The sequence below is a fragment of the Lynx canadensis genome, chromosome A2 (assembly GCF_007474595.2).
Source record: "Lynx canadensis isolate LIC74 chromosome A2, mLynCan4.pri.v2, whole genome shotgun sequence".
NCBI classification, from domain to species: domain Eukaryota; kingdom Metazoa; phylum Chordata; class Mammalia; order Carnivora; family Felidae; genus Lynx; species Lynx canadensis.
Window position 1 is genome coordinate 167275261 of NC_044304.2, and position 23123 is coordinate 167298383.

Here is a 23123-nt window from a genome sequence, read left to right on the forward strand (position 1 = left end):
CAGTCCGGAGCCGCGCGCGGACGCGAGGTGGGTGGGTCTGCGGAAGCGGGTTCCTCCTCCTTTAAGGTTCAGTGACTCGTGGGTGGCCGGCCGCAGGGTCCGTGCACTTGTTTTCGGCAGAAGGTAATTATCGTGGCAACTCCTGTTAGTGCGTTCGCCGGGCACCCAGCACCCGGTCTCTGGCCCTTGGCACTCAGCACCCGGCACCCAGCGCTCAGCCTGCAGAGCACCTGGGCGGTCAAGCAGGACGTCTCCCGCGGGGTCTTGCGCTCTGCCAAAGTAGGTAAAAGGCCAGCAGAGTTGCTTCCGGACCCTTTTTGGGCGGAACCCTGGAAACCTGGCTTGTGTGGATGTGATATGGGGCTCGGGCGGCCGGAGGTCTCGGGCTTCCCCACCTGGAGAACGTAGATAGCCTTGGACAGGAGGCCCTCGCCCAATCCCTAGAGCCCTCCCTGTTCCTCTGTCTTACTACCTTCCCGACACCCTCGGCAGCTCGTTTATTTTGGGGACCTCCAAACATAACAAACACAGTAATTCATCCCCAGTCTACATTAAGTATCTTTTTTTTGGATTTTTGCCATGAAGCTGAGTTTGAAAGAATACTTAATCATTTTACCTTTGGATTTATTTGGCTATAGAGAAGTCATGTAAATTGCTATTGTCTGTGTGATTTTCTTGGCATCTCTAATTAAAAATTCTAAGGAAGCAAGAAAATCTAGAAACTCCGTTCAAATTATTTTAACAATGTATGTGAATTTAGATTTTTTTCAGTATCTTTTGAAATTTTGAGTTAAAACTTTTGTCATGACTCAAAAACTTTTTTTTTTTTATGGTCTGCAAAAAGCTTGCCAGCCCCCTATACTGTGCCCATGATGCACTGTGCTGTAAATTGTTGGTAGTGGGAAAACTGGGGGCACATGCGCTTTGTTCTGAGAGTTCCTCTGCTGACACAGGCTAATAAGAAACCAGGAATGCTTCCAACCGGTTATATGCAGGGTTCACTTTTATTTTGAAAATGTCTCAGGGCCCAAAAGAACGAGGGAAAGACAGTATCTGAGTCTGTTTTTCTAGACACCCAGGTTCTGCAAGCTGCGTTATACACCCCCCTGAACTGACCTGCATAATTTCTAGATTAATCTCTCCAAATCAGAAGGTAGGCAGATCATATTTTAAGATGTGTGGCATTTAGACGTATTCCAGAAAGTGGATGCATGCATTTCTGCTCTTTCTAACCCAGCACTCCGAGGATCTAGACCTTTCTGTTTTCTTTAGCCCTTAGCCCAGGATAGGAGACTTCAAAAATGGCCAGAAGCTCACCCCTCCCTGTACATTCACCCCTTTGCCTTGTGGCTTTGCCCTTCCTTCCATCAAGAAGTGTATCTATCTTCCACTCCCTTGAATCTGGGCCTCAACATGTGACTTGCTTTGTCCAAAAGGACAGAAGAAAGTAGGACGTTCCTGAAAAGCGCTTGTGCGTTAGGGCTTGTCCTCTCCTACCACCCCCTGGCACCCTCCAACTGCTACTGTGCAAATAAACCCCAACTAAGCTGGTTTGGGGGGCCCAGTTATGTCTGTCACCCTATCTGCCACTCTTCTGCATCCCTCTAGAACATAAATCTACCCCAAAATACAGTTTTTCTCCCCTGCTCAAAGCACTGCAATGCAGTTATTCTCACTAACTGTAAGATAAAATTAAATTCCTTAAGTTGGCATTCAAGACGTTGACTTTGGGGCCCTACCTCACCCTTCCAGACATCCTCCCCACTTCATTCTCTGAACAGCTCTTTGCTGCAGCCTGGCTCTCTCCTCTCTCCACCCCCAATACCAAGACCCAGCCACTTTACTGTTCCCTATCCTCTTTACTGCTGTTCAGTCAGTGCTACCTCCCTTCAGCGTTCACACAGGACCTTCCTTCTCCACAAAGTCTTTCCGGACAATTCCAGTCTCTTCATGCATTCATTCAAAACTGTGGGGACACGATGGAAAGAACCCTGCTTCGGTCCCTGCTCCCACAGAGCTTACAATCCAGGGGTGCAGCAGAAAACGTACAGAGGCTATATTCCTGACCATTCATTTGACCCTTAGGACACATGTCCTTGTATCTGGGTCTATCCATAGTCAACGTATAAGCTCCTTAAGGTCTAGGGCATCTTTTCTTGTAAACATCTGTGTACTGCCTTCAATACCGAATAGGATGCCTTGTACAAAGTCGATACCTAAATAATGTTGATCGGTCCATAGGTTGGTGGCCCCGAGAAATTTCCCAAAGCCTTCTTCACGCTTCGGCACTTCTTCAGATTTCTATACCGATGTAGATGATTGTGTGGCGTTGCTCGTGTTTCCAGCATTACGGTTCAGATGTCCATGATTGAAGGCACTGCTCGTTACTCTGTACTCTATTTTCACTGCCTCATCGTGTCTTTGAAACTGCTAATATTCCAGATAATTCTCCTCGCTTCATTAGGCCTTGCTTTGATCCTCCTGGTCAAAATGAGATCCAAGTTTTGAGATATAAAGGGACAGAGACCCAATTTGTTTTAACCTCTTTACGCCCTGTACGAAACCAAGCCAAGCAATATTCAGATGTAACTTGTATTCCTTCCAGCCTCTGTCCGAGGTGGAGGTTTTTTCCCTTAGCCAAATAAGCAAAAGATGAACAAGGAAAAGTCTAGAAATAGCCCAGCTCTCCCTCCGCAGTGGGATGGGTAAAGAAACTGTGATGTGTTCATGCAATGGAATAAAGCACTGGGGTGAAAACTCAACGAACTACAGCTGCGAGCAACATTCTGGATGAGTCTCTGAGACTGTGTTGAGCAAAAGAAAGAACAATGCACACAGCATGATTCCATTTATATGAAGTTCCTAACCATGCAAGACAAAATAAGAGACTATTTAGGGATACAAACATGCATAGAACTATAGAGGAGAGGGGGGAAGGATAAACTTCCAGGGAGGAGGGTCGGAGAAGAGAACGGCAGGAGGCGCGCAGGGGCTGCAGAGAGATGACTGTGCTCATTGCTAAGACTTGTTGGATCTGGACGCAGGTTGCCACTTGCACGATGGATCCCCCAGGGATCTCCCTTCACGTCACTGCAGCGGGTGCCTCCAGTTGGCAGAGCCTGGGTCATGTGCCCACGCCTGTCTGCAAAGGAAGTGAGTGTGTGATTTTTCCAGCTTCTTCTGTGGGGCGGAGTCTCTGCTTCATAGGATAGGGGGTTCTTGTAACACAGAAAGGGGCTTCCGATATGGTTTGGCCGAGAGGAATTCTTTGGTGCAAATACGAAGTTCTCTGATGAGCCAGCATAATCAAAGTATAAAATTTAGACTCCCTAAAAGAAACACATGGACTTTAGGTTTCGCTAGATGATAACCAGCTAGTGGTGTGCTGGAGACCAGCTCTTAAAAGCTGGTTGTTGGTTTTTAGAAATTTTGTGAGTCATTTGTTAAACACAGCCATTATTTCAAGTTAAATTATAGACACGTACACTCAGTTAAATTTTTCTGAGAGAGAGAGAGAGAGAGAGAGAGAATGAATCCCAAGAGGGCTTCACACTCGTCAGCACAGAGCCCAACGTGGGGCTCATTCCCAGGACCCTGAGATCATGACCTGAGCTGAAACCAAGAATCGGCCACTCAACTGACTGAGCCACCCAGGCACCCCAATTAAACTATATTTTTGAGAGGTAGCAAAAACTCCTAGTCCGCCATGTCCTAATTCTTTTATCATATTTTACTCTCAGCTGGGCTCCGAAGGTTACTTAAATCCACAGTGCGTGCTGCTTCTCCTTCAGTGGCCTCACACTGGCAGCCCGAATCTGCCGCGGTGGGAGCATTTACAACATGGAAATCGGCAAATGATGCAGATCAGAGGCCTCTTTCCTCCCCCTTGTAGAGCACCATTAGTTCTAGCATCCCACGGGAGCTGGCAAAGTCTCGGGAAGCACTTGAAGGTTTTCCGTACTGTGAACTAATGCCAAACAACCAGCCGATCAAAGGTGGTGTCGTTTGAGGGAAATTGAGGAGAACAACACACTCACCTGATGGCTGATCGTCCCGGGTGTCTGGAGAGGTGGAGGGCTCCTCCAGGGAAAATAGAATTTTCTCTCAGGAAAGCAGTTCTAAACCCATGAGAGTATAGCTAGGTTTAGAAACATCCATTACGTCACACTGATCAGAACTCACCCGTGGCTTGCTGGGGCGCCTGGGTGGCTCAGTCGGTTAAGCATCTGACTTGGGCTCAGGTCATGATCTCGCGGTTTGTGAGTTCAAGCCCCGCGTCGGGCTCTGTGCTGAGCCTGGATCCTGCTTGGGATTCCGTGTCTCCCTCTCTCTCTGCCCTTCCCCCACTCATGCTCTCTCAAAAATAAATAAATGTTAAAAAATACGTATATACACGTATATATACATAAAGAGCTCACCAGTAGTTTGTGTATTTGCTGCTTTTCTTTTTTATTTATTTTTTAATGTTTTTAGTGAGAGAGCGTGAGTCGGGGAGGGTCCAAGAGAGAGACACGGAATCCCAAGCAGGCCCCAGGCTCTGAGCTGTCAGCACAGAGCCCGACACGGGGCTCGAACTCATGAACCCGGAGATCATGACCTGAGCCGAAGTCGGACGCTTAACCGACTGAGCCTCCCAGGCGCCCCTGCTGATTTTCTAAAGGGGCAAACGAAATTCACTGTTCCCTCTCACGGGAAGGACAGCAAGCGCGGGGCCAGGTGCAGAGAGGGAACAGACGTAGCGGGAGTTGATTGGCCTGGAGCTGCCGTGACAGAGCCCTCAGACCGGGCAGACGCGTGCAGTCCTGATCTCTCACAGCTCTGCAGGCTGCAAGTCTGACCTGAAGGTGCCGGCAGGGCTGCTTGTCCCTGAGGCCTCTCTCCTTGGCGTGTGGACGCCTGTCTTCCCCGTGTTCTCATGTGGCCGTCCCTCTGTGTGTCTGTGTCCTGATCTCCTTATCAGGACACCGGCCACACTGAACTGGGGCCCTCCCTCATGACCTCATTCTAACCTAATCACCTCTTTGAGGACCCCATCCCAAATACAGTCACAATCTGAGGACCTGGGGTCAGGAGGTCAACATGAATTTGGGGGGACACAGTTCAGCCCCTAACAGGGGGCGTGGTTAAGTTCTCTCCCGATGGCCCACCTTTCTCAGGGGAATGAAAAGCAAGCTCATCCTCGAGGGAAGAATGCAGTGTTTGAGATCCTGGGAGGGAAAAGCTGTGACGTAGTCAATACTGGGGCGGGCAGGGGCAGGCACAGTCACCAGGGGACAGGCAGAGGCGGACATGGTCACTAGTGGGTGGGAATTAGTGGACACAGTCAAGGGGGGGGTGGCAAACAGGGGGGTCAGAATCACTAGGGGGCAAGTCAGGGATGAACACACCCTAGGGTGCTGACAGGAATGAACATAATCACCAGCAAGTGGGGAGTAGCGGACAGAGTCACCAGGGGGTGGGCAGGGGTGGGGACAGAGTCTCCAGGGGGCAGGCTGGAGTGGACACAGCCACCAGAGGGTGGGCAGGGGCGGGGACAGTCCCCAGGAGGCAGGCAGAGGTGGACAGTCACCAGGGGAGAGCAGGACGGATGAGGAAGGGCACAGCACTTCTAGGCAGCTCAAAGCTCCACTTTAGGCACCAGACGTAGCTGCCCTCTAGGCACCGGACCCCGCATCTAACTCAGTGCTCCCCTGGGCCTTGCTCTCCAGTTCCCGTGTTCAACTCTGGCCAGCCTGTGTTAACATTAGTGGGTGGACGGCTCCTTGCGAGGTAGGCAGGATAGCGCTTAGGAACAGCCTCAGAAATTGGAGAACCAGGTTGGAAAGCCAGCTTCACCACTTCCTGGTTGTATGGCTTTGGGCAAGTTAACAACGTGCTTTGTGCCTCCGTTTTCTCACCTGCAAAAGCTGGGAATCATGAAGACGCTCAGCTGGTGTGGTTGCTGCGACTGGATGACATATCCGTGGAGTGCAGAGGCACCCTAACGTGGGCTGTCGTCACCATCATCACCTGAAGAACCGGGCTCTGAGCATGGATTGCGCGGACATTTACATATTGGGTTACATACCTACGAAACATTCACAAGTTTCAAAGAAATTTGTAGCTCCTGCGCAGGGGCTCAAACACAAAAACGTGCTTAAAATGAAAGAGAAGAACTTGAATTTGCCAAGAAATTGCGTAGCTGTGGTATCCGTAGAGTTGAAACTTAGAGGAGACCCGACCAGAGGAAACGAAGGCATGTGGGACTTGGGATTCGCTGCGGGGGGGACTGCAGAGAATCCCTGGAAATCTAAGTCCACAGATAAAAATCGCATCCCCCCCCCCCCCGACTTGCCCTTCAACCCTTGGTGTCAGCTGCTGATCTTAACAAGACTGTGTCTTAGGTGAGGCACGTGGTTTTCACCTGCTCTGCTAACCCTCGCTGAAGAGTGAATAGAGGAGCAGGGCTGCTAGTGGAAGAAAGGAGAGGGACGTGAGGGTTGGTGTGCGGTGAGAATCAGCCTTATTCACCCGTCCTGCAGTGTTTCAGATGCCACGGGAAAGCGGGACCCCACGAGATTCCAGATAAGAGACCCGTACAGACCCCTTTAAAGGTCTGCCCTGTGCCATATACACACGAAAATGCCTGATGTCTGATTCAAAGGCAACCTTTGAGGAGGCGAGCCATCTCACCAGGGTGTACGTCGGACGGCAGAGAGCAAAGCAGCAGTAGGGGGAAGGGCCTGGGCCAACAGGGCGCGGGGGCGAAAGATTGAGGAGGACACAGGGCATGCGGAGGCCGGGCAGGGAGGACTCAGGAGGACGGGCTGCGTGCCCGGACACACCACAGACGGTTTTGTTACGGACGCCTGACGGCGGGAACGGCTCCCTGCCTCGATGAAACCTCAGCAGGCCAAGTTGGATGAGCAAGCCCTCCCCGGCTCTGTGGGGGAGGCCCAAAGCCAAGGTGAGGACACTCGTCTGAAAAATATCCTGCTTGGAGAGCCAGCTCGTAAACGGCCCGAGAAGAGGCAGTTAAGTGCTCGGGGAATGGGATGCTGACCTTACACTTTTTATGATAGCTTTTTAATTATGCTGTGGAAGGAAACAACGAGAAAAGTATATTTAAGAAGTTAGCCTTTCTCCCCCTCCCTCAGATGCGTCCTCTGGATGTGGCCGGGGCGGGGCGGGGGGGTGGCGGTAAGTGTTTCCACATTCCTGCTACACACACAGAAGTGTTTCTTTACGACACAGTTGAGATCTATTCTGCCACTTGATACTTTCATTTGACCACATATGGTGGCTATGTCACCACATCACTACGTCTTCATTAGCAGTTCACGTACTAGTAGTTTTTGTTTGTTGATCTAATCTTATAGGGACACACATTCGGGTTGTTTGGTTTTTTTGTTTTCCAGTCTTGCTTAAACGATGCTGTATCATCTATCTTTGTGCATATATTTCTGCACACTTGTGCAAGTCTCGGAGGCGAGCGGGCCCCTGGTGGACACTTCCTCTGGTTTGCAACAGATGAAGCCAAAGCGGCCAGATGCTTTGGGGAAAGACAGTACTGGGCCCGGGTCCCATCGCCGCGAGGGGCTCCCGGGGGGCCTGGGAGGGACACAGCCGGAGCTGGCTGGGAAAGGAATCGGTTACATGTTGAGTCTTCACTCGCCACCGGGCCCGAGGAGGGAGACTGCCTGTCAGGACCGTGGGGAATTCACCCCAGGGAACGCAGGCCTCCTCCAGGCCTCCTCAGGGGCTGCGAGCCCTGGGACAGGCCCACGGAGGGTAAATTAAGTCAGCAATGCCCGGGAGGGAGGGATCTCTCGAGCCTGGCGGCTTTAGAAAAAACACTGGCTTAGCCCCTGAGAGCCCAGGCCACGTGCTTGAGGACTGGGCCCTGGAGGGACGGGTGGGGGCAGGAGGGCAGGATCCAGGTCACTGTGTAGTCACTGTGCAGGAACCAGTTCCCAACCGTTGGCTGCGACGCCCCGGGCACGAAGCAGGCCCCTGTGCCGCGCGTCACTTAAGGAGCTGGGAGGGCTGGTCTCGGTGGCCTGTAGCACCGTTGGAAATACCTCAGTTACCTTCATGCGCTCCCGAGCCGTGGCGAGCCTACACCTCCCGCCGCTGAGGTCCCTCTCGCAGGGTGTGTTTAACCCCGTTTTCTTTTTTTTTTTAAATTTTTTTTTCAATGTTTATTTATTTTTGGGACAGAGAGAGACAGAGCATGAACGGGGGAGGGGCAGAGTGAGAGGGAGACACAGAATCGGAAACAGGCTCCAGGCTCCGAGCCATCAGCCCGGAGCCTGACGCGGGGCTCGAACTCACGGACCGCGAGATAGTGACCTGGCTGAAGTCGGACGCTTAACCGACTGCACCACCCAGGCGCCCCGTTTAACCCCGTTTTCAAGTGAGCGTCCTAAAATCGCTCTACCCAGGAAGTCAGCTCGATAGTGTCCCCGACATGAACTTTCCCGGCAAGACAGAGGGTGCCGCCGGGCCCTGACGTGCTCCCCCACGGTGCTCGCTCGGGACTCAGCAGCGGGTCAGCAGGGCGCGCGGATCCCCGCCAGGGGCTGCGCTGAGGCCCCGCTCGGCTGTCGTCGGGGACACGTTGGGTTTTGCGAGAAACCGCAGTCTGAGAACACAGACGCTTCTCCACCCGTGCGGGTCCTGCCAAGCCGTGTGTTTGCTGGGAAGGTTCCTCTGACTGCGAAGCGTCAGGACAGGCACACAGGCAGAACGTTAGCCCGAGACCCCTGCGTTGCTGTGGTTGAATGTGACATCGGCACAGTCGAAGTTCTTGCTGTCATCGTTGGTGGGGGTGGTCGTCTCCCTTAGGACCAAGTCCCCCAGGGCAGGGCCAGGCCCTGTAGCGTCCCTATCCGGCACGGCTGCGGCCTCACCACGCTTGTGGTAGACGGTGACTTGGAGGTCACGGACGGTAACAGATCCCCCGAGATGCCGGGTTCGCTCACCGCATCCAGAAATCGTCCAATGAGGCAAATGCCCTCCAAGCCGCACGCTTAGAAATTCAGCACGAGAACCACACACACAAGCCCTTGTCTGGAAGATGCTGCTGTGGAAAGCACTTTACTGACTGCGTGATGGGAGGCGTGTGTGCCGGGCTTGGGGCGCCGGCAGCGTTAACAGGAAGGTGGATCCTCCCAAGAGGAGGGCTGCAGCCTGCCCCACCTGCCTGTCCTGGGAGCGGGGAGTCCTGGAGGGCCTCCTGGCGGCACCGTTAACCCGGGCAGAACTAGGGGGGGCGGTAATGCTGCGGGCGCTGCTTCCGGGGCCTCAGGGCCGAGAGTGTCTCTCTCTTCTGTCCCGGGCGTTCCCAGGCTGTGAGCACGGGAGCCTGTCACATGTCAGAGTACTGGCACACTGGGGACCAGAGGTGACACTACTTACCCTTCTTACCTTACACGTCGGTTTTGCTTAATATTGGGCTTAGCCCAGATCTTGGGGCGATGTCTTCTAATGGAATCAGCAGCCCATGTTACAGAGAAGGAAACTGAGGCTGGGAGAGAGTAGGGCTCCCTCTGCTCGGTCTCGCCCCAGCCACGAGCCAGGCGCCCCACCCCTCTGTCCTGAGGCCCTGCGATTCGCCCAACGTGAGCCAGCGAGTGGACTGCAGGCGTCATGGGGGAGTAGGTCCTGAAATGGGGGCTTCAGACCTCCAAAAGTGGGCCTGAACAGCCTGTCGCTTGTGTCTGGTGTTTTGTAGCCCCCAGAGCACGTGCGATCCAGGATTTAAGTTCACAGTAACCCACCAGGGTCCCTTCTCAACGGATGAGGACACTGAAGTGTGAGGGGGCAAACCGCACACCCAGGCTGGCGCGGTGAGCGCGCAATAGAGGCAACTCTGAATTCCAGCCGTCCGTCCCGAGCCCAGAGCGCTCCGTGACCTGTCCCACGGCCAGCCTGGGAGAAAGGGAGACGGCGAGAGACGGGGTGGGTTGTAGACAACAGATACGGACACGGTTATAGTAGAGACAGATGTAGCCGTGCTGTGCCCATGGATACAGATACCATAAACAACGTTGCAGTCATTGACATGCTATGGACATCGGTCCAGCGATGGTTGTGGGTGTACAGGTAAATACACATTTGTAGATAGACACTGGCAGAGGAGGAGACAAATGCAAAGTGCCCCGCTGAGCTGGCCAAGTTAAATTCTCACATGCGGGGCCCGTGGGGGGCTCAGTCTGCGAAGCCTCTGACTCTTGGTTTGGGCTCAGGTCATAGTCTCGCAGTTCGCGGGATCCAGCCCCACGTCCATTCTCTCTCCCTCTCTCTCTACCCCTTCCCCATTCACGCATGCACGTGCACATGCGCTCTCTCTCTCTCTCAAAGTAAATAAGCATTTTAAAAGTCAATGAAAGAAAATGCTCTATATGCAACTAGAAAGCCTGGGCCCAGATCCCGCCGCCCCTGGCTTCCTCCAGTCCACACAGGGACCTCCTTGTGGGAGGGAGACCAGGGAAGCCCTCTCTGCCGTGCCGGGGAGCGCAGGACCGCTGGCTCCGTGTACTGACAGGCGGATAAAAGTCCCCTTTCTCTTGCTTCTCAGAATCAGTGTTGTATGTAGTTAGAAACTTCTGGAGCTTCCTGAGACGGTCTGGGAGACAGCTTATAAATAGCTCCACTTTTTCCTTATACATACGCAAGCATAGAAGGGGGACTCAAAAAAATGAACAGTAAAAAATATTTGTTATATGTTTTACTATTGTAAAATTGAATTATAATTTAAGAGCTTCGATACATTTCTAACTGTGGTAGATTTTAAGGTAATTACGTGTCTCTTCAGTAATATATTTGCTATCAACTTATTGCATAAAAGGATTGCTTGTGAATTCAAAATTATTTTTAGATTTATGGCCCTTTCAAGCGAAAAAAGGGTTTTTCAGAAATACTTCCGATTGCCAATGTCAGGTGGATCGTCCATTTGCCATCAATAACGCCTCCTCCAGAATCCTCCGTCATATAAATCCAGCCTGACAGGCCCATAATGCATGCTGCGAGGGTGTTCTCAGGGGTAAGGAATGATATCTGTGTGAGTTATATTAGGCCGGCCTGTGGAAAACAGTCATCCCGCAATTTATGAATTCAGATGCTCCCAGAACACGCTTTGGTATTCCAAGGAGACGTAGGTGTTTTCATTTGCGTTGGCTGCCTTGATAAATGTTTATTGTGAAAAACTGCTGATCTGGAAAAACACTTGTGTGCACCGTGGTCCGGCCTGCCTCTAATGTTTATTGCCCACATTATAAAAATTGTACGGCTCTATTACGCGCCCTGAGGCTGTTTTGTTGTGATTTTTCCAACATAAAGGCTTTGTGGGTGGCTCCAGGTGAAGCCTCGGTGTCCAAGACGAGCTTGGAGAAGGCAGGTGGCAGAGGCCTCGCTGGGGACACTCTCGCGTCTAACGTCGTATTACTTTATGTGGCCTCACGGGCCGGGCAGTGTCGTGTTGTGATGTGTTCTGTTGTGCTGTGTTGAGCTGCGTATGTTGCCTGTAGCATGTTGGTTTACGTTGTTGGAGACCACAGAGCCATGGTCGCAGTGCGGAAGATAACAATTTCATGTGGGTTGAGGACGGAGTAAGCGTTTGGGCTAAATGTTACAGTGTCTACACGGTCTACGTTCGCTGGGGGGGTTGCCCCTCTCTTCGCCTTCTCTCCCGTCACTTGGTTCATTAAAATATGGGGTTTGATTTGTTCACTTGGTTGTTTTAAAAGTTAAAGTCTCGGGCCTCAAATCTTACCCAGCCTGCTGCCTTTGGGTAAGTGCGCGTGCATGCGTGCGCATGTGTGTGCGCGCGTGTGGGTCTTGAAGATCCCAGGGGAGACTGGGATGCTGCGATTTATCTTCGGACCCAGTTCTAATGCCCGAGCTCCTGAGTCAGCAGCCCTTATTAATACAGCTGAGGAGGCTAATTCCCCTCAGGCTGCACTCAGTTCCTCTTCCAGTGATCTCTGTCTCGCTTAGCTCCTGGCCTGCGCCTGGGAGTGGGATTTAATCTGTTATCTGAATACCATTCATAAGAAAAAGCACGCAAGTAAACATGTAGCATTAAATAAGGAACTATTCGTGAAAGTCACACAATCCCTTTCTGTAGTCAGGTCACTGAAAAGGAACCGTACGCTATCCTTTTCCTGAAAGATTGGTTTCAGAAGCATTAGAAATCCAAGGGGAATAAATCAGATTAATTTTCAAAATTAGCAGGGATAAGCTTTATTCTGAAATCATGAATGTTCTCTTTTAATTAATTTCAAACGTGGCTAATCCGTTTTAGGCGTGTTACAATATTAAATAGTAGACTGGCGTGTGGCAGGCGGAGGCGGTGAATACCCTTGATCTCTGTAAATACTTAGACCGGTTGGCTTATAATGCATAATGTCAAACGCTGTAAAAATCCCGATCTTCTACTTCCGTCTCATTGGCAAGAATAAATAGGCTTGTGCTAGGCACACAGGCTAAAACAGGAATTCGGTATTGTTCAAGGACACCCCGGAGGAGGTGCAGGGCCCCTGCCGGCTGGCAATGGTTTCTTCAGCGTGGTTTTCCTCTTCCCAAAAGCAGATCGAGAAAATCATTAGATTAGCAGCTCTCACAACTGTGCTACTGCTCGGCCAGGTCATCAGCCACGGGGGAGGGACAGGAATCGGTTCGTTGGAGTGCCATGGGGACGTGGCAGGGAGCTTCTTCCTGCTTCCCCGAAGCCCAGGGAATCCAGCGAGATGACGGCAGCCGTCAGCGTGAATACGGCCAGCAGCCCAGACTCGCCCTGGTTCTGCACCTCCAAGCTGAGGCAGGGGTGAATCTCGCAGACACGCCCACACCCGGCTCTACTCTACTCGGTTGCATTTTACGGAGTCAAAACAGGACGTTCTTCCTGTGTTAACGATCGCAAGGGAGAGGAGACTCAAGCTCACGCTGGCCACCCGGGCCTGGGATGTTGATAGTGGCCTCCACGCGCTATGCGGGGCGAGCGAGACCTGGCTTGGGCAAGGAAGTGTCCTGCGGGCCTCTTGGCTTCCATTCCTTAAAGCACCAGTGTTGAAGTCCTCTGGGCTCAGCACTATTCGAGGAACTGAGATTACTTACACAGAATTTGTCAATGAACCCTCACATAAACACGGAGAGTTACTTACAGGCCTCAGCTGTCCTATGCGTGCACTTTAGGAGAGACACAAACGTAATTAATGATTTTAATCAATTAATGAAAATATTAGGTAATGACTGATGAGTGCTAGATAGAAAATTAAAATAGGTTGAGCAGATGAGGTTAGAGAGACCCAAGGTGGAGACTCTGGAAGGTGGAAAGGGGAGGGGGGACCCAAGGACCCAGAGCAACGGGACATCTTCCCAACTCCAGCCCCCGCCAGGCGTCCCCCGACCCACCACCTTGAACAGAAGGTGGCCCAGGTAGGCTCACCCCTCCCCCACATCAAACAGGAGTCCTGCCCACCACCGAAAGCAGGTGACCCAGCAGCACCAGCAGAGTGCTGACCCACTGACAAGAAGAGGCCAGGGGACATACGCCCTCCCCCAGCTAGAGAGATAGGGTGGCCCAGGGCTCGAGCAAGGAGGAATCCACCATCTGGCCCCAGAATCATTCTAGGCCTCTAAAGGCACCAGGCGGCTTGGCCTGGGGAAGTTCCCTCCACCGGCTCAGGGAGCACCAGCAGGAACCTGTGGGAGCCCCATCAGGACCAGACAGGAAGTAGAGCAAAATAGCTCCTCAAAATCTCTGAAAATTATTATTTTTTAATGTGTTTTTTTTATTTTCTAATTTTTTTTTTTTTTAAAGAGAGAGCACAAGGAAAGGAGGGGCAGAGAAAGAGGGAGAGAGAGAGTCTCAAACAGCCTCTGCACTGACAGCACAGAGCCCGATGTGGGCCTCAAACTCACAAACTGTGAGATCAGGACCTGAGCTGAGATCAAGAGTCAGATGCTTAACTGACTGAGCCACCCACGCTCCCGTGTATCCTAGGTTTTGACGAGAACATGACCCCAGATGATGCAGAAGAGATTCATTCTAAAAGTCAAGAAAACAGTTGGGTCAAATCATGCTAAACAGGGATAATATTACCCTGCTCCAAAGTCTCTCCAACTAGAAATGATCAGTGAAGTGAGAAATTCTTGAGAAGGCCAAGTAGTTTGTTTTTTTAGATGCCCTTCTTTGGGAAGATAGTTCTAAAACATTTGTTGAGATTGTTTTGATTACCTTTATGTTATTACCCGATGACAATAAATGCTTTGGGGTGGTTTTTACCTGAAAAGGATTCATAGTAAGTAAAGGATGACAATAGAACTGAAAAAATACAGTAACCAAAATAGAAAACTCACGGGACAGGTTCCTAGCGCAGTAGAAATGACAAAAGATAGAATCAGCAAACTTGAGGACAGATCAGTAGAATTTACACCATCTCAACAACAAAGAGAAAATAGAAACCTACACAGTTTCAGGGATTGTGGGACCATAACAAGACGTCCAACATTCATGTCATCGGAGTCCCAGAAGGAAAGGGAAAAAGGGGGTAGCTGAAAGCAGATTCAAAGCAACACTGGCTAGAAACTTGCAAAATTTGGGAAAATGCATAAACCTACAGATGCAAGAACAGTTTACCTTAGGTTAGGACCCCCCCACCAAAAAAAAAAAAAAAAAAACCTCATCAAAGATGCATCATCAGGAAACTAAAGACCAAGAAAAACTGTTGAAAGCAGCCAGAGAGAGATCACAAAGTACCAATACAGGAACACCAGTTCGAATGCTGGCGCATTTCTCATCTGAAACCCGAGGCCAGAAGGAAGCAGCACGACACGGTCCAGATGCTGGAAGAAGAGAGCTGTCGGCCACAAATTCTGTATCCTCCGTGAAGCTATCTTTGAGGAGTGAAGGGGAACTAGAGACGTTCTCAAAAGAAGAAAAACTAAAACACTTGGTCACTTCCGGACCTACTCCTCAAGAACAGCTAAAGAAGTCCTCCGGACCTTAGGGCAACGATGAAGGAGCGTCAGCAAGGAAGACGACGGGAGGAACAGGTACAACAGGCCTGCCTTTTCCTTGTGATTTTCCTAAATCATCTTTGATGATCGAAACAGAAATGGTAACACCATTTGATACTCAGGACCATGATATGTAAGAGCGGGGAAATCAAAGTTGCCAAATGCAGTCAGGCTTTGGATGCTTAGCTTGAAATGGGAAAATGGGCGGCCGCGTAGTAAAACGCTCCCTGAATGCTTATGCGAAGAAACTGACTGAGCTGCAACATAGCAGGCTAATGCCAAATGTGGGGAAAGCACGTTGAAATCTGCATTATTAGCACTGTATCACTAGGACCCAACGCTTGACTGAACAGGATTTAAAATGTATGAGCACTTACATGTGCGGACCGAAAAATTCTTCTTGCTTATTTCTCCCTTGATTTAGCAGTAGTCAGACCTGCAAATGCACAAGATCTTAAGTGATTACAAAGGAGGTGCCTTGCATAATGACCACTACCTCTGTTTGCAGCTGTGATTTTAAAAACCGCTGCCTAATAAGCCAGCATGGAAAGTGGCTCGTAATCTCCTCTTTTGCAGGAGCAGGAGCAGTGACCTTCTCGGTGGCTCTGAGGAGTATGAGCTACCGTCAGAAAGCACACTGGGTTCTGCTAAGCTGGCGGTCAAGCAGCAGAGACGTCGTGACACATGGGGGACTGGAAGCCCGGACAGGGGACGCTAACAGAAAACGGACAGCAGAGAAGCAGCCCTGAAGCCCAGAGCCCACTCACCGTGGTCTGGTGACGAGGGTCCGCCCCCCGCCACGTGGCCTCCCTGCCCGCCCCCTCAGATTACAGACTGGCATGTCCGGACTCTTCCCCCGAGAGGCGGCCTGGAGGGGACCCTGGTGAGGCTGGGGTGGTCTCAGCCCCTGTGTTTCTGGGCCCCGCGCACGCCTCTCGCTTGCCCCCACTCCTTCTGCGACTTCCGTGAGGCCTGGGCTTCCCCGTACCCACGACTTGGCAGCTTGGGCCCTACAGTGTGAGCTGTTTCCCGCCGGTAGGACCCACGTGCCCCTGACCAGCCTTGGCCCTCGCCTGCCTCTGTCTCAGGTCCTGCCTCTGGCCCCGCCTCTCCCCTGGGGATCCCGGCTCTGCCGAGTCTGGGACAGTCACTGCCACCTGTCACCTGGCATTGTGCTGTGGAAGAGAGAAGCGTGACCACAGGAAGCACGCTCAGTCGTTCCCACCAGAAGGTTCTACTGCAGTCAGGGGTCCCCTTCCACCTCCTGAGTGGGGGACGGGCCTTGCCCTCCGCCCTCCGGCTCAGGCAGCCGCGCTACGAGACAACAACGGTACCGCGGGTGCCCTCACGCAGATTCCTGTAGGTCTTCCGCTGAAACCGAGGCTCTGAACCCCAACTACGAAACATCTCCTGAGTTAATGAGACTGACACCCCTCCCCCCGCCCCCGTGCCATCCCGGAAAATCCTGGAGAGGAGGAAACATCCCTGGGGCTCCGGGAGCCTGGGCCCCTGCTGCCCTCCCTGCACCAGCCAGGTGAAGTCCGCCAGCTGTGACAAGAGCCCTGGCACCCGCCCGCACCTGTGTGTTCAGCCAGACAGCGCATCGTCATACCATATGTGGCTCTTTGTACCTATTTGCACGTGGACGTAATACCACAAATAAAACACTAAACGGGAGGAATCAGGGAAAAACACAGAACCCAGAATATTGGGGGCCACTTACGCTCCTCCGGGAAAGCAGCGGGGACACTGTGGACGTGTTAATATTCCTACCGCAGTGAGCCCACGTGTCAAATGTCAAGTCTGTGTGTAATTGTGAGAGAGAGATATAAATAGAGGAATTATTATAATTCCGTCATAATTTGCTACTTGACCAAAATAAACTAATAAGATAAATAAACATGGCTGCTTTTGCCCAACTGACTAATATGACCTGAATAGAAATAAAATATTGGATGAGTTGGAGATGCCAAGTTTAAGCTAGATTAGCAGCAAAATCTCAGTGTGCCGTTTCGATATAATTAACGGGATGATTTAATGTGTTTTTCGCTCAGAATCGTCGTGAGGCGTTTTTCTGCAATAGCGTAGAAATGAATCCGCACGCGTCCGGGCTGCAGAGGAATAAAAGGTTGTAATATTTTTGAGTCCTCTTGGCAGAGTAATCCATCTGGCACTGTGCAGGACAACGGAGATGTTTTTCTTCCGATCATTCACAGCCATTATTTAATGCGGGGTAACAGCCACAGTCTTCATTAATATATTAACCTATGGCTCAAAAAGGCCTTGCAGTAAACCAACCGAGGACTCCTCATGACGGGTTCATATCATAGGGCTTGGAGAGACTGAGCCGCGGAGACGCTGACCTCAGGGATAAGCCCAGCGTTTGTTACCGACGGCAGAAGTGTGGCCAGCGAGTGAGGAGGGAGGTGGTCAGAACCCTCACGGAAGCCACTACACGCGGGACAGAGGGCCAGTTACAAACATACACGATACGGGGCGCCTGGGTGGCTCAGTCGGTTAAGCCTCCGACTCGGGCTCAGGTCATGATCTCGCGGTTCGTGGGTTCGAGCCCCGCGTCGGGCTCTCTGCTGTCAACACAGAGCCCACCCTCTGTCTCCCCTCTCTGTCCCTTCCCCGCCTGCACTCGCTTGCCTTCTCTCTCTCAGAAGTAAAGAAACATTTTGAAAAACACATATACGATACAACCTTGGAATGCAATACTTGGCGACCTCAGAAAGAATGTGGTAGAACAACCGTATCTCACTGGCCTCAACTTCTGCTCATTCCATGCAGCCCTTCCAGCCTCCTGGCCTCTCTCCCACACGCAGGCCTTTCCCAGACCGAAGTTCCTGAGGCAGCACTTCCTTCAGGGAGATCTGGAAGAGAGAGAAGGGTCGAGACCAAACACCTTCTCGGGAGGCCTCCTCTGGCCGCAAGGTAAAAGTCACAGCCCCGGGGGGGGGGGGGGGGGGGTGATGCTGCCCCTTCAACGCTTTGATTTTTGCCCCAGGGCTTGTCACTGACCTACAATGTACTTTATTTATCTTGATTTTCATCTCTTCCCTAAAAGGTGAATTCCATAATGGAGGGAGGATGAGTCAGAGCCCAAGCAGGAAACAAAAGGGAAACTTGAACTGGGTTCTTTGAGGAGAGTTTAGTAAAAGGGCCATTTCCCAAGACTGGCAAGGAGGTAGGGAAGCCTGGGGTGAGGCAGCACCTGAGGGCAGTGACCCAGCCCGGGGGACAGGGATGTGAGAGAGGACAACAGCCACTGACCCTCCGCTTAGGGCGGCTCGGTCAAGCACCCCCCCCACCCCGCGGTTGCCCCACATCACCCACCCCAAGCGGAGCCTGGAGCTGGGGCCCCGGGCACAGTGCTAAGGTGGGGGGGGGGTGGAATCTGCACGGTGACCCACAGGGAAGTCAGGCCTGTCCCCCGTTGGACCTCCATCCCTACTGGCGCACAGGAGGTGTGAGTGTCCTGGGGCTGCCAGGACAAAGTACTGCATGGGGGAGGGGGGGCTTAGAACTGTAGAAACACATTCTCTCACAGTTCTGGCGGCCAGACGTCTGAAATAAAAATTTCAGTAGGGCTGCGCTCCCTCGGAAGACTCTAGAAAAGGAACTCCCACATGTCTCCAGTAGCTCCAGGAGGATACGGATGCCCCTTGGCGTCCCTTCACTTGTAAACTCCGTCTTCATGGGGCCGTCTTCCCGTGTGTCTGCGTCTGTCTGACCTCACAAGGACACCAGTCATATTGGATCAAGGCCCATCCCCACTGAGGACGACCTCATCTTAACTTGATGACATGGGGGAGACCCTATTTCCAATCACAGATGCTCGGTTTAAGACTTCAACACAGCCTTTCGGGGGACACAGTCAACCTGGAATACTGAGTAGTCAATAATGAATCAACGAATGAATTGTCTCTCCTGAGAATAAAAAAGAAAAGAGTAGTAAAGTTTGGGGGTAATTCAAACCAGGTCATTAAAGGCCCTCCTTCCATTATATATATATATTTTTTTTCCTTGACATTATGTCAGATTATGGGCAGCAGTAAATCTCCAAGAAAAACAAAGGCCAGGATTTAGTGCCGGAAAGGAATCCTGAAAAAAATTTTTTTTCATAAATAAATAACACAAGGAACTAGAAGCGGAAAGGGTGGTATACAGTTGAGGCATAGGACCGGGGAGAGGTCCAGAGCTCAGAAACGCTGCCTTCGGATGGGAGTCTGATGGCGTCACCCCCACACCCCATCATGCACAGCGCGGGGACCTGGCTCCTAGTGAGGGCTCTTCTCTAGAGAAATGAAATGTTTCCAAAGCAACCAGCAAACCCTTCTGCCACCAATGGATCCCCTGCCCGCCCACCCCGAAGCGAAGCCTGACAAGGATGAGCCCCAACAGAGCTACAAAGCCCTCTCTCAACACGCTGTCTGTCGCCTTTTTCCTAGCTTGAGGGTCAACAGAGAAGGATTGGACATTTCCAGGAAACCAGAAATATGAATGAGAAAGAGGACGAGAAACAGGAAAAAGGGAAGGAAAAAGCCATATGTACCTATGGTCCCAGTTCAATTAAAAATACACACAGTGTGGGGCGCCTGGGTGGCTCAGTCGATTGAGCGACCGACTCTTAATTTCGGCTCAGGTCATGGTCCCAGGGTCATGGGATCAGGCCCTGTGTTGGGTTCCGTGCCGAGCGTGGAGTCTGCTTGGGATTCTCTCTTTCTCGTCCTCTTCCCCTCACCTTTCGCTCTCTCTCTCTCTCTCTTCTCTAATAAATAAATAAAATAAAAAATGAAAAAAGTACAGTGTGTTTGTAGACACATCAACACACATGTGTTATGTTTGCACATATATATGTGTTTTTTGGGGTTTTTTTTTTCAACGTTTATTTATTTTTGGGACAGAGAGAGACAGAGCATGAACGGGGGAGGGGCAGAGAGAGAGGGAGACACAGAATCGGAAACAGGCTCCAGGCTCTGAGCCATCAGCCCAGAGCCTGACGCGGGGCTCGAACTCACGGACGTGAGATCGTGACCTGGCTGAAGTCGGACGCTTAACCCACTGCGCCACCCAGGCGCCCGGTTTTTTTTTTTTTTTAATATTTATTTCCCTTTGAGAGAGAGATGGACAGAGCATGAGCAGGGGAGGGGCAGAAAGAGAGGGAGACACAGAATCCGAAGCAGGCTCCGGGCTCCGAGCTGTCAGCATAGAGCCGGACACGGACCCGAACCAACCCACCGTGAGATCGTGACCTAAGCCCAGCGCTCAACCGACTGAGCACCCAAGTGCCCTGAGATTCGTGTGTTTTAGATGCCAGCAAACCAAGTATCGGTATTCAGACAGCAAGACCAAGGTTGGGCTGTAAATGTTAAAAGCCCTGATTTATGTCGCTGTCCTCAGTGAAGCACAGCCTACTTCCCATGGAGTAGGATTGTAGAGCTACCAAACTGTTTTTCAAAAAAGCGACTGGAGGTTCCTTTGAATATCCAACAAGTACCAGGAACGGTGCCATCATTCCATCCCATTAAGTGGAGTGCCAGGTGACGGTCACCGAGCAACAGAATGGAGCCCAGCATTCAGCCTTGTATTTCCTACCGCATTTAAGGCTTTGTTAAAGAATATTTTAAGGACATCTCTTCTGTCACAAAAGAACTCAGTAAGTCTTCCGGAAAGGTGTACCAGTGGGTCCACCAAATGACCAAATGAGCTAGTCTGTTCGGGTAAACTTGTTTTAAACAGTATTATCGGGGCGCCTGGGTGTGCGCAGTCGGTTGAGCGTCTGACTTCGGCTCAGGTCACGATCTCGCAGTCCGTGAGTTCGAGCCCCGCATCGGGCTCTGTGCGGACAGCTCAGAGCCTGGAGCCTGCTTCCGATTCTGTGTCTCCCTCTCTCTCTGCCCCTCCCCCGTTCATGCTCTGTCTCTCTCTGTCTCAAAAATAAAAATAAACTTTAAAAAATAAATAAATAAATAAATAAACAGTATTATCAAATCAGATGCCAGAGTTAGTTCGATAAGAACGACTGTTTTGATGTTGGCTGGATATTTTGCTGTTTCTCTTAACAATAGCCAACCAATGGATTCAGTTGTCTCCTGAGGCTTGCTGGGGACACAGCGGTAGCTCTACGTTATCAACCCAGAAGAGCGTCTCCTGTTTATTTAATTTCAGAGGCCACGTGGCCACATAGGCTAGGAAGGATTCTAAATCTTTACATGTGGGGGCTGTGTAAAACAGAGCCATCGCCCATAATTAAACACGGACTTTTATGTCAGAAGGCCGATCCAGCCCACTCCAATTTTCTCAGTGACGTTATGATAAAGGCAAAAGGTGCATTAAAAGCTTTGGATCTATACTAAGGTCATAAAATCTCGCCCAGAGACAGTTCCTGTCTAGGGATTCACACGCCAGAAACAGATCAATAGAGGCTGTAAAAGTTCTACAATATTCCCAACCAGCTGCTCTATAAAGTACAAGTGAACGCTCACCTCATTGAAGACGAAAGCATTCCCGTAATGCCAGTATTAAATATACAATTTACTCGAATAAAAGAATTTGTTTTCTGTTTATTTTCTTGGGAAAATCGGTTGACCGGTGAGATATGAGACTTGCTTCATTTTCTAGGATAAAATTCTGACGGAACTACTAGTCTGCACCAACCACAGATAGGGCCGTCTTCTTTCTCCTCCCCCGGTAGACGCTGGAGATGTTTCCTCTCGAGTTGTTGGGGTTCGACTTGACAAAATTCTAGAGGCGGTACAGAGTCTGTGATCAGAAAAATGCCTTTATCACGGCGAAAATCTGCTCGTGCCGATGGACCGGAGAGAAGGCAGAAGAAGCAGTTGTGTCTCGGGGTAGCTGTTCTCCCTTGAAATCCGGTAAAAATGGCCCCCGTGAATGCAGGCCTAAAAGTGAGTCCCCAAAGTGAGGGGCCTCTGGGACCCACACGCCATCCCCCAAACAGGAAGAATCATTTTCCTGGCAACGGAAAGATTAATCATGCATTTCACAAAGGAGACGCAAGGTTCGGTAATGTGCGACCTTGATTTACAATGGCCTCCTGATTTATTGTTGTGTATTTTTAAACCATGCTATTTAAAACACAGCTAATTTAAAAGCTAGTGTGTAGGCCCCGTCTGACTATTGCTAAAGATTTACTTTGTGCTAATAAGAAAATTATTGTGTCTACGCTATTCCCACTTCTCCCGCACTGTGTGATCCAACCTCCAATAAAATTGCTTGTCAGGTGAGAGACATTGGTTTTCTACTGTAGTTACTATTTCTTTGTCTCCATCCCCCGCCCCCTCCCCCCCGAAAATTTCTTTGTCTCCATCCCCCGCCCCCTCCCCCCCCGAAATACAGTTTACCGAATGTTACAGACACTACATAAGAAAGATGCTTCATAGCAACAGCGTTCAGGGTGAATGAACAGCAAGTGTTTTTAAAGGGGCCCTTTCTACCGGCAAGAACAGAAACATTTGTGTTTATTTGATGCACTTGGGTCAGAGGATAGACACATCAGCACCTTCCTCTCCTGCATGAGGAAACCGCCTGCCTCCCCGCCCAGCAAGCCAGGCAGCCCAGGTCGGCCACCCCCCTTCCATTTGCACAGCGGCTGCTGGGATCCGGGGCGAAACTCATGAATTGATATTTTAAAAAGTTCAGAATAGGGCCTGATTCATGGCAAACGTGCAGTAAGTGTTAGCCATTCTTTTTAACTCAGAAATATTAAGTTCTATGCAAGCTCATTTGTCCTAAATATTGTTAGTACAAGACTTTAGTACAAGACCAACAGGGGCTCCTGGGTGGTTCATTCGGTTCAGCGTCTGACTCTTTTTTTGTTGTTGTTATTTAAATCCAAGTTAGTTAACATATGGTGTAAAATTAATACTATGTGTATTATTATATATAGAATTTAGTGAGTCATCACTTACATATAACACCCAGTGCTCATCCCAACAAGTGCCCTCCTTAATGCCCATCCCCCATCTAGCCCATCCCCCACCCAACACCCTGCCAGGAGCCCTCAGTTTGTTTTCTGTATTCAAGAGTCTCTTATGGTTTGTCCCTCTCTGTTTTTATATTATTTTTTCTTACCTTGTGTTCATTTTTTGTAT

General features: G+C 50.7%; 1 long non-coding RNA gene across 2 annotated transcripts; it reads left to right on the forward strand.

Moving 5' to 3' along the window:
* The first annotated feature begins 33 nt into the window (after positions 1–33).
* LOC115509432 lies at positions 34–22258 on the forward strand. 2 transcript variants are annotated; one of them, XR_003967337.1, is made up of 3 exons: positions 34–123; positions 17797–17940; positions 21631–22258. It is a non-coding gene; the product is annotated as an uncharacterized LOC115509432 (long non-coding RNA). The 2 variants fall into 2 exon arrangements; XR_003967339.1 differs by lacking the exon at positions 34–123 and adding an exon at positions 131–279.
* The last annotated feature ends 865 nt before the right edge of the window (positions 22259–23123 follow it).